The sequence below is a fragment of the Coturnix japonica genome, chromosome 1 (genome assembly GCF_054131305.1).
Source record: "Coturnix japonica strain WE chromosome 1, WE-NBRP24, whole genome shotgun sequence".
Classification (NCBI taxonomy): Eukaryota; Metazoa; Chordata; class Aves; order Galliformes; family Phasianidae; genus Coturnix; species Coturnix japonica.
The window spans coordinates 113,637,868-113,645,823 of NC_140663.1; positions in this window are offsets into that span (position 1 = coordinate 113,637,868).

Here is a 7,956-nt window from a genome sequence, read left to right on the forward strand (position 1 = left end):
AGAGCACGAAGGTGGGTACACTGAGGAAACATTGGCTCTGTGACACAAAAAATACCTAGATCTACCAGAACATTAAATACGAGCTGTCAAGTTTCAAAAGTACCATTTTATTCAAAGGGAGGATGGCCGAATGGCTGTGCAAAACCAACAGTAAAAAGCACTTGGAAAACAGGGGTTGCACATGTATATATACATATTGCATGTGCAATGTTTGTGAACAGTTGCAGTTGTCATGTACAGCATATAAACAAAAGGCCCAATGCAGGATGTATCTGGTCTATCAAAGCTTGAAACAGAGCTCCTCACTTTCATCCAGCAACTCCCTTAGAAGTGTATGCACACACAGATATATATAGAAGTAAATGGCTGTGGTGCTTCATCAGGTTCAGCTTTTTGGGGGTCAAGGTCCAAAATGCTGAGGAAAAGGACATGATTGCTGAGCTTGCTGAGAACTGCCCGTAGAGCGGTACTTGCTTAACATCTCCAAGCCATGGGATGAGCTGACCCAATGCATATTTTGATGAGATTCCCAGGGTGCTATATAGCTTGCAGGGAAGAAATATGATTTAAGAGCTCCTCTGGGAGACAAAGCAGCCTGAGAGAGGAAACCCACGCCTGCCGCCAAGAAACCCTGCCAAAGGGCACCCCGATGGATCATGAGGGCTAAGGGTTTCGTGAGGAAGCATTTCAGCTGCCTCACATACTGCAGCTCAGAAGACATACTGCAGGCAGCTCCGTGGTCACAGTTTTATTTTAACAACACAACCAGTGCTGTTTGTTCTATGGCACTGGAGAGGGCCCCCAGCCTTGCTGCCACCACACAACATGGCAGTCGACTCAGAGCATTCTGAGAGCTGTAGTCCAGCTATGGAGGCTGGGTCACTCCCTCACACCAGTGGGATAAAATATTCAAGTGTGTTTGTTCAGGTATCAATTAAAGAATTTTCAGAGATGCTGCTGTTGAAGCTGACTGTTAATGATATCGTGAAGATCTTGTGTGTGTAGCACACATATTGCAAAAGTGAATTTCCAGAAGGAATGATAGAGACACACACACTTTGCTTACAGTTAGTAGTAAATTTGCAGTAGTAGGTTGGTCTAAATCACATTAAACTGTAGGATATAGCTGTTTCTAATAGGAACAAGAAAGGACTGACTCTCAAACACTGGCAGGTCACCAAGGAAAATACACAAATTTGCAAGACACTCATTGGCTCTGAAGGATTTGTTACTTATTTAATTGATGTTTTCTCATTGTCTGAATGAAAGAATACTCCAACAACAACAAAAAACTCCAGGTGAACAACCCAATTGCACAATATTTCAATATTTTTTGCCTTGGTTTCTGGCTTGTAAAATCACAGATTTACAGAACCATAGGGGTTGGAAGGGAACTCTGGAGATCATGGAGTCCCACTCCCTGCTAAAGCAGGTTCCCCACAGCAGGTCACTGAGGTGGGTCTTGAATATCTCTAGACAAGGAGACTCCACAGCCTCTCTGGGCTGCCTGTTTCAGGGCTCTGTTGCTGTGACAGTGAAGGAGTTCCTTGCTTTAGTCTGGAACTTCCTGTGTTCCGCTTTCTCCCTGTTGCCCATTGTTCTACTGTTACTCGCCGAAAATAAAAGGGTGATTATATTTCAAAGTCAGCAGTTCTTTGTTCAGAACAGGTTCAAAACGGAGAATTTCAGTCAGCTGAGCACGCTTGTTCTGAGAAAAAAAACTTGACCACAGTGGGGTCAATGAAGCTACAGATTTTAAAGGAAAAAAAAGAGTATATGAAATATTTATGATCACACGTAATTCAATGGCTGTTCATTGAGGCTTTACAAATGTGCAACCCCACCCACAATAAGGAATGTATGCAACAATTAGCTGATTTCTTGCACTGCTTTGCATTGCTATAAAGGACAAAGACTGCAGAGGAAGAAGAAGCAAGGTATACATAGCAGATATCATAAAGATTAATTGTCTGTAGTATCAAATGCTGTCTTCCTGCATATTAGTATTGTGTATGTTTTGGTTTGGGGGGCGGGAAAAAAAAGCTTTCTTGGAATCCAAGCCTCCATTATTACTGGCCTACACACTGAGACATCATAAATAATGCAGAAAGCTGCTGCCCCAAAGTCAGGAGCTTGGAACGCAGAAAGAAAATAGAGTTCCTATGGCTGCCTTGTGTCGGGAGAAGTGCTGAGCCAGGCAGAGTGCAAGGGCATGTGCAGTTCAAGTGGGGAGGGAACAGCTCCAGCAGGAGATCTAGGTAAGTGAGGGCCTTCTTGCAACACAGTGAAGCAGGACCCTGCTCTCGGAAGTCTGAAGCAATTGGTTTCTGGATGTGTGCAGCATGAACACAGAACATATCCCCAGCTGACAGAGAAGGCTGCCCAGGGTATGAAGGGTACAGCATGCCTTAGGACTCAGTCTTCTGCATTCTGCAGTGCTCACAACACAGAGGAAAATGGTGAAGTTTTTTTGGTTGCTCTTCATTTTACAGCCGCACCCTTGGTGCAGATGCTTGCAAGGAGGCAGTCCCTTGTATTATGCAGTCCTTGAGTTTAACTGCTGCAGAGACTAAGATGAAATCCTTGGATTTTGGAGGGCAAAGTAATGGGCTGATATTCATCCCTGTCATAGAAAATCAATGAGAAAATTTGCATCTGTGTTTTCACAAAAGCCTCTTTTTAATTCCTGCTCTGCTTTTCAAATAAGAAACTTGAAAGCATCTCCCTGAGGCTTCCTAGTAGTGCTCAGAAAAGACTTCCATCAGCATAATTTTCATGCAAGCATCTCCCACCCTGCCTGTGCTACAGCTTCTAGTTTCCTCTTGTAGCCTTCAGCTCCCTACACCTGCTTCCCTTCTTGGTGCACAAGGTTCTTAGTTATGTTCATTTCAAACTGGGTATTTTGGGGTGAGTCAGAAAGGGCAGGTGGAGAGGAATGTAGGCACTGGGTCAATATTTCTCTTCATGTAGCTGTAAGAGTACAAATTGGCAAGTCATTAAAGTAACTGATACTAAAATTTGACCTTGTGTACTCATTCAAAGAGTCAATATGGTTGATATGAAGTATGGGCAGGCAAACTGCACTTTTCCTTATGAAATTATGTTCCACAAAGACCACCAACATGTTGCATACCTTCAGCTTACATCCTGATAGAGTAAAATCCTTCGTTAAATAAATCCATTCTTTTGCTAAGCTGTTCTCTGCAGTCACCTTTCTCCAAAGTAGAGAGGGGGAGGAGGCTTTAAAAGTATATATCCTTTTTTGATAGATGACAGTGTTTATGGTTGTTTTATTCTGCAAGGTCATGCAGTCACCACCACTTTCTGCTTCTCCCTTTACTGCTGTACCTGTACATGGAAGAAGTCAGGCACAGAAAGGTGCCAAATGCCAAGGTGCAGATTGCCACTGAAATATGTTGCAGCGTGAGTGTCCAACCTTTTGGCTTGCCTGGGCTGCGCTGAGTGAAGAGTAATTGTCTATAAGGCAACATCTATGTAGGTTGCTCTGAAAGTAATGCCTCCGAATTGTTTTCATGGAAAGTACAGCAGATAGAAAAAGCATAATAGCACTGTTTCATAAAGCAAATTCTCAGCTATAAAACACTCTTTTTCAACATACCACCATTAGCTATCGTGTTCATCAGCAGTGAATAAGGTCCTGCATGCTGTGCTCAAAATGATCTGCACCAGCAGAGGTGACCCAACATTCAGCAAGTGCCATTGGTTGTCAGCAGATCCATTTTTTCTTCTTCACAAAGGAATTCATTTCCACTCTTCTTCATCCAGATCAGACGCCGTTGTGACATTTTGCCCCTCTGCTGCCATCTGGCACACAGCAGCAACATGTAATGGATACTGGTGAGAAGGTTCAACCACTACTGCCATACCACCTACATCTGCCTCTGTCATTGTGGAACAGTGTCGTGAAATAGGAAGCATTACTTTTGGAGCAGTCCTCATCAAATACATAATATTGTATATAAGTAGCAAAACATGTTTTAATTGTTAATTTTTTTTTATTAAAACATTTTAAAAAGAGAGCAACAAAAGCATAAAAGTCATGGGATATGTGATCTTAATGTTGGTTTATGAAAGCCTGTCAAAGAGGCATAGTTTTTCCTCTTACATGAGAAGAGTCCTTTTGAATTAATTCTAAACAAACTCATATGGAAAAAAAAAAATCCATACTGAAAAAGTTATTCCTTAACTTATTCCACTTTTGTTCTTTTCTTTAAAGAAACGATGGTGTAAATAGCTCTGATTTTGCAGTTTTAAAGTCACGCTTCCTCAGATATATAATTTTTCCTGTAGTTTGATATTTTTCATACTTTATTTGACCCATGTGCTTTTAAAGCGACTTTTTTCATGATTCACAAAAGCCTTTAAGGCATCTCCTGAGATATTTAGACCCTGAACATAAATTTCTGTAGTCAAAGCATTTGGGGGATGTGTGTTTTCTTTTCTTGCTTGCTTGGATAACCCCAAAATAACTTCAGTTTGAAACTTGGCATGGAGCTACTTTGGAACAGAATGCGATTTTTCTGAGTGTTCAGAGAAACAAATTCTCTCTGAAACAGTAAGGATTGCAATATTGCTCCCCACACAGTGTATTTGCAAAGTAGTTTGGTAGTTTGGAGTGGCAGACTCGGCTTCATGGGGAATAACCAGGAATGATCTTTGCTGTCCTCACAGTGAGGATCTGACTAATGGGTTTTGGAAAAATGAATGTAAGGAGGGGTGGAGTTCTGGGAGCAGTTATACCTCTTCTCACATTTTCTTCTCCTCTTCCCAAATTGGGGGAATAAACGGAGACAAATTGCTGCTGGCAGACAATCTGTGGTGTTGTAGCCCTGGTTACGATTACAAAATGCGGGACATTTGGCATGAGGTGGAGGTCAAAGGTGGGCCTATGAGTCAAGGACCATGAGCGGTGAGCAGCAGATGTTGTGGGAAAGAACTTACGGATCCCAGCAGATCTCTGTGAATGAAGCCAGTGCAGTGTGAAACCATACTCTGAAGCCTTTCTTTTGCTTCCAAGTTATGAGTGACTTGGAAACCAGCTCAGAAACACAGTACAAATGTTCCCCAACCCTCCTGCCCCATCAGATCATTCTGATTAAATTCTAAGGAAGGCTTGGAAAACCAATCTACAGGTGGGAGTGAAAAAACAAAGGTTTTTGGTTTTGGATTGTTTTTGTTCCACTCCCTCATTGTCAGCAGCTTTCTCCCATTGCTGAGAGTACCACACCACATCCAGTGATGCACTGAGCTTCCTTCAGGCTGCTGTGAAGGTTGTTTGACTGAGGATAAATACTACTGTGAAAGTCTTGAGTCTTATCAGCATACTTATTTTGTGCTAAATGCCTTTTTTCCTTCTTTCTGCCTTCTGTTACTAGTAGGCCCTTGACCAAACAGCTTTTCCCAGGAATGAATGGTTCATTTAAATAATGTACAGTGCAATTTGTTTATTTTGCCATTTGAAAATACAACTATTGAAGGTAATACACCTCAAAAAGGGAGAGAAGGAAAGCTTTTCTGCTGCTGGGCTCATTGTATTATTTGGTTCTTATACTGGAGGCCCCAAAAATAAGCAAGACAAATAAGCCCATGTTTGAAATTCTCCATTTTGTTGGAAAAGAAGCGCAAGCTAAACTCAGTTCCTACTCAGCAAAGCATATTAGAATGTGCTGAAATATTCGTATCTCCTTAAACGTCTGGCTTAAACTGTGCCTAAATCTTTCAAGATTAAGAAAAAATAATTTTTTAAAAAGAGAAAACTTCTTGGCTGTTCTTCTAGTTGTTACATTTGTGTGTGCCATTTAGAGACAAGCTGGAAGATGGGAAATGCACATACCCTGGTTAAACTAGATTTAAAGGAACACTTTGATACAGAGGAGTGCAGGTCCTAATGCCTGGTCCGTTGTGGTCCTTGTGGTGCCTGACATTTGGGTGCCTAGGGGTCAAGGGGTCTTGCAGGACTCTTCTTCATCAAGGATCAAATAAGAGCTTCCCTGGGAGCTGGTGACAAAACCTGCCAATTCAGGAGAGTCAGTGTTGGATGAAATCCCTGTGTGGGCAATGTGGACTGAGGTGGGCCTTGGGATCTTCTCAGGTTGAGAGGAACATAGGAGGAGAGTTGAAATAGGCTGAATAATTTATGAAGTGAACCATTTTCAGTTGCCTATATTGCTCTTTCTGATACTGACGTTGGAAAGATGGGATGTTGAGACTGTAGAGATGCTCGCTAGAGTAAATGGCTTGTTCTCATCCCATATTAATACAATATTTGGCATCCGAAGGATGACATTTTGCACTTAGATTCCTGTGTAGACTAAATCACTTTACATGACAGTGTTGTTTTCATATTTCTACTTAATTTATTTATTGGAGTCAATTGTTTATATCAGACTACTTGTGTAATGTCCAAACTTCTTCTGATTGTGTATACTAAGCTGTTAAGCAGAATAGCCTTGGCTATTGAATGTAGAATAGATTTATATCTGAGAATACCAAGGACTAGAAAAAGGTCCTGAGAAATGTTTAAAATACTTTTGAAAAGGAGATTGAAGGAAACTAACTTAGACCTATAGAGCATAATAGAGAGAGGGCATAATTTATAAAAAGAATACAGTCTATACAGAACAAATAAACTTCAAAATTAAGACTGAAGGACATTTTACTGCTCAAGTTCCAAAAAACTAACAGATAGGAAAAAATGGTTATTTAAACACCGATAAATGAACACAGAAATGCTATTAGACTCTGGTCATTTTTACAGCACCAAGTACAATTTCCAAAATCCCAGCCTCAGCCCAACACAGTTCTGTGTAGCTTCAGGTGTCATTGAAGTATGCAGATACTGCTGGGAGCTCTGTTTGTTTCTTTACATATGACGTAATTACTAAGAGGACTATTTTTCACCTCAGTGATTTCTGGTGCAAATGATTTGCAAAGGCATCCTTGATTTTTGCGGAGGCATTTGCAAACATTCTTCCTGGTACTTGACTTCTATTGAAGAGCCAAGTAAGGGAACGGGTAACACTTCCCATTCTAACAACAGAAGACAACCCTTTCAGGATGTGCCCTTTCCACATTCTCAGGTTTGAAGTGCACCTCTGGTATTGCTGAGAACCTCTGGACTTCTTGGCGTTACAAACCTCTTCAGAAACACAGATTGTACAAACATGAGAGCACCAGTGTTTGGATCCCAACATGCAGAAAACTTCAACTTGCTTCGTGTATCCACCTGAAGGTGGAAAGTTTTTCTTCTGGCCCAAGCTGATTTCTGGGGGTATTAGTTAAACGTTGACAAGTTTATGGACAGACTGAGGTACCTGTCAGATCAGCCCCTGGCTTGAAGGCAATCGCAGGCTAAAGCAGACAGCTGATGTGCTGATAAGTATTACCTCCTTCAGCTACAAAATGTAGATACAGCTTGGGATTCAAAGGCTCCAAAATAAAGGAGTGTTTGATTTGGTTTTGGTTTTCGCTTAGCTCAATTACAGTGATGCCAGCTCAGCCTACTGCTGGTTTTACTTCCTGTTAGCAGTCCTGAGTGCACAAATAATTCTCTTGACAATTATCCTGTTCTTGAACTCATATCCATGGTGAGCTGTGTGACTGAAGGGAGGACAACAGCTTCTCACAAAGCTGCCTCTTGTGAGAAGTGCGTCTTAGTTCGTGAGGTACATTTCCTTATGGTGCCTGACTGAAAATGGGCACAGGCCAGGCCAGGCAAGGCTGCCATCTCAAGATGATGGCAGAGGCTGGGAGGTTTCATGTCACAGAGGCAGAGAGAGCTGCACTGTGAGACACAGCAGTCACAAAAAAGATCAGAACTGTTGTGTGAATGGTTTATGTTGGGAAAGCAGCAAGCAGGAGCCTGCGGCACTGAGTTCCTGACAACGCTCCTTGTCTGTGACTCAGTGCAGGCCCAGAGCTCTGCAACATGGGACA